The sequence below is a fragment of the Schistocerca serialis genome, chromosome 8 (assembly GCF_023864345.2).
Source record: "Schistocerca serialis cubense isolate TAMUIC-IGC-003099 chromosome 8, iqSchSeri2.2, whole genome shotgun sequence".
NCBI lineage: Eukaryota > Metazoa > Arthropoda > Insecta > Orthoptera > Acrididae > Schistocerca > Schistocerca serialis.
Window position 1 is genome coordinate 339,986,042 of NC_064645.1, and position 4,282 is coordinate 339,990,323.

General features: G+C 41.5%; 1 pseudogene; it reads right to left on the reverse strand.

Annotated features, from left to right (window-relative positions):
- Positions 1-2,475: 2,475 nt before the first annotated feature.
- Positions 2,476-2,593, reverse strand: LOC126417497 (5S ribosomal RNA; annotated as a pseudogene).
- Positions 2,594-4,282: the final 1,689 nt, after the last annotated feature.

Here is a 4,282-nt window from a genome sequence, read left to right on the forward strand (position 1 = left end):
TAGTCAGAAGGCGGAATGTGAATTTCATTGATGCTCGTTTCAGTCTCAGCAATTTAAACCGTCGTCTTATGTTGCTGCCTACCCACACACTCGAAAGGCGGAACACATTTGGAAAGAAAGAGCCAAATATTTCTGAGAAGGAAGAATATGAATTTTATTGGTGCTCGTTTCAGTCGCAGCAATTTAAGCTGTCGTCTTAGGTTCCTGCCTAACCACGTACTCTGAAATCGCTAGATACTTATTTATTCCTTGTTCTCAGATCGGACTGAATGTAAATAACATCCAATATTGCAGAACGCACTTGTATTACATTCATAAGAAAGTAACAGAACGTGTTAACCACATTAACAAGAAAAAAATTGCGTGTAATGGGATGCGAAACAACAACTTTCGACCGCAGAAACCATGACGTTTATTCATTATGATAGCACTTAACCATACGATGTTTAACTACGGTCTTGGTTATCATGTTCTATCTTGAAGGCTCGTATTGTCGATGTGTCGTTAAGTGACATTTAATGGTAATGGTGATGTATTTGCGATAAATTTTTACAGAAACGCATACTGCAAATTTTAAAACAAGTATGTTTCATTCTTGATTTGTAAATTTTGGCAATAATAACTCTCTACTAAGAAAACACTCGTGTATGAAGGCATTAACCCGTCTATAAATCATTACGTGACACTTTATTATAGCAATAATTTTAATAAGTCACCCTAAGAATGACGTGTTTTTGTAAATCTGTGGTAAGCGTTCATGAAATCTTGTGACAAGCTAACGAAAGTCGATAGCGGATCATGCGCTCGTCAATATTGTGTGTGACGTCCGGGCCAACGAGATATACGGGCACCGAACTTGTGACGTCACACTAGTCGGTCGGCTTGTCTGTCACACTTCGCGAACGCTCGCCTTCGTGCTGTGCCCACAGGAAATCAATACTACATTTAACCGAAAAGATATGCGCTACAGGTCTTATTTATGTCGTGTGCTATCGAGAACTTACATGCATTTAAACGCTCAGTCAAGAATTGTTAAACTATTCTGAAATAATTACTCGCTCCTGGCACTCGTCACAGCCGGTCTTTCTCGAGGGCCTCTTATGGCGTCACGTTTGCGAGAACTGTAAAACGAGTGATATCCCGGACAGTGTGAATACACCTTGACATGACGGTGCCGTGGCAGCCAGTGTGAATTGGCTTTTATAGTTTCCGACCTTGGTCCGTGTGACTATTTTCTTAACCAGATGGCCAAACAGGAACTTAAGGGAAGTAGGTTCCACAATGAGACCAAGGCAGTGGAAACTTAAACTATTAGAGACTTCCTGCATGTCTTCCAGGAATGGCAAAGCAGATGGAGAAACTACATTACATTGTGAAGAGGGGGAGGAGAGAGGAGGAAGTATTTTGACGGGATTGAAGTATGTACGAGCGACGTTTTACAATAAATTTTTATATGGCCAGTAGTGCCCCGTCCTTATGGACATTCTGTGTTAGTATGTCTACACAAAATCTCTTGTAAACACACAGATGTGTATCAATACCTCCTTCACAACTATTTTGTTTTCAATATTTATGTCGCAAAATTCGGATAAGGTATATTTACAACTCATATTTTTTATAGGATCTAGTGGCCGAGCGGTTCTACGCGCTTCAGTCTGAAACCGCGCGACCGCTACGGTCGCAGGTTCGAATCCTGCCTCGGGCATGGGTGTGTGTGATGTCCTTAGATTAGTTAGGTTTAAGTAGTTCTAAGTTCTAGGGGACTATTGACCTCAGAAGTTAAGTCCCGTAGTGCTCAGAGCCATTTTAACCATTTTTCATATGATCTATGTAGCTATAACACTAATTGTGAAAGAAGAAAGAAGCAGAGAATTTATGTTGCGCGGCAAGGGCCATGGACAACTGCAGGATATTGCGATATAAAAAAGACTTCCAGACTATTATAAAAAAAGTGATATATAGAAATACAGATGACGCAAGGTACGTATAAACATACTTTTTGATATGGTAGGCATTCTACAGCTACAATAATACCAACTAATTTATTATTTATAGAATATGAAAGCCGCAATATTTGCATCAATATATCATTGCCCTTTTGCTGACAAAAATCCTCAACATTCTCACTGCCCGAAAGGAGAGTCATCATGGTTTTTTTAAAATTAGGATTGAGTATTGTATTGCACAATTAGTATCTCTACTTTAATTATTAAGTATTCCGATTGTAAACTTCCACGATAAAGTACTGTGATGTCTGATACGGCGGTATTAACTTTTTAACTTTTCCTCAAGGTTTATAGTTCGTGAAATCTGGTCATTCATCCTATTTTTCGTTAACTTAACTCCGTCCGAACAGGCCTTGGAGGGCCCAACGGATCCGACCGGCCGCCGTGTCGTCCTCAGCCCGCAGGCTTCATTGGATGAGGATATGCAGGCCTCCTCAGTTTGCCTCACAAGGACTGAGTGCACCCCGCTGGCCAACAGCGCTCGGCAGACCGGATGGTGACCCATCCAAGTGCTACACCAGCCCGACAGCGCTTAACTTCGGTGATCTGGCGGGAACCGGTTTTAACACTGCGGCAAGGCCGTTGGCTCTATTTTTCGTTACTGGTGAAATATTAATACAGTAAATATCTGCTTAACCTCTTGTCAAACATATTATGAATAAGAGAACTGTCAGCTTGAGTGATATCGTTGATATATTGCAAAATTTCTTTTTGTCCTATTTATTTTTCTTTTCTTTTCTTATTTAGTTATTTGTTTGTAATCCTACATTTTTTTCTTTCCTTAATGTATTTTCTATCTTTGTACGATAATGTTTACTTAGGATCTGATTGCGTATTAAAACTTGTATAAACAAAAAATTTAATTTTGAGTATTTAGTATCTAGCTTGTAAGTACGTTAAATTTTTTTATTTGGTCTCTTTCTTGAACCATTCACCTCGGCAAAATATAAGGGGCGTTCAAAAAGAAACGAGCCGGAGGCATATATACATAAACCAGTACCTGTCTGTTAGAAGTATTGACCCTGGCTGTTGAGACACTTGTCCCACTGTGACACAATGCGGTGAATGGCTGTCTCATAAAACTCCCGGGGCTGCAATGTACACCAGTTCCGCAAATACATCTGGACGTCGTCGTCCGTGCTGAATCGTTTGCCCCTCAAAGTCTTTTTAAGGAGACCAAAAATGGCATAATCACAGAGAGAGAGGTCCGGACGGAATGGAAGGGTGCTGAAAACCTCCCATTTGATTTTCTCCAGGAGTGCCGCGACTGTGTTGGCCGTATATGGCTTTCCATTGTCGTGGAGCAGAATAACACCACAGGTGAGATTGCCTGGTCGTTCTGATTTGATCGCTTGGCGCAGGGCGGTCAAGGTGTGCGAGTAACGCTGGACATTCACTGTTGTCCTGTGCTGCAGGAAGTGAATCAGAAGGGGGCCACCTTGGTCAAAGAAGAACGTCAGCATAATCTTTCCTGCACTCGTGTGGATGGCCTTGACGTTTGGTGGTGGTGGTGACTCTGGATGCTTCTACAGGAGACTTTGTCGTTTTGACTCTGGTTCGAAGTGATGACACCATGACCCATCTTCAGCCACCACTCGTCCCAGGAACGCATTCCCTTCCCGAGCATAGCGTTGCAGATGAGCAAGACAGTGGGCCAATCGACATGTATCCTTGTGTGGTTGAAGACTGTGGGACACCCATTGGGCACACACTTTGCGTATGTGCAGTCGTTCCTTCATGATGGTGTGGACACTTGCGACGCTTAATCCGACCGCGGCGGATTTCTGAAACTGAAATAACTACAAGGGTCTAGTCAGCAACAACAGGAGGCAGTTTTTGTTTTGTTTCTCGCAGTTAATTTACCAGTAGTGTCACCAGAATTTACTGCTTGTCACGTGGATGGACTCGATGTGCAGTAATGCAGTTGTGAGTCTGAAGAAGTGAGTTGTCAGATGTGCAGTGTCTATAATAAGAGGTCAATGTGTGTAATATTTCAATGCAGTGGTTTAGGCAAACTAATTTGTTTCTCTGCCGTGTGAAGGTAAGCTCTATATCAATGATTTAAAAAGACCAACGGCTGAAATCAATTTGGTTAAGAAAACTAGAAATAAACTTAAAGAAATTGCATGAATTTTCGGACCAGGCATTTACGAGAAAGTGTATAGCTTATCTGGTAGTAATATCGCAAACAAATTGAACTGTTTTTCATGTTTGTTGCTTGTAAAATAAAATTGTGTTTGCTGGATGCTAAGAGGCGTTGATGATCTCGCACATTG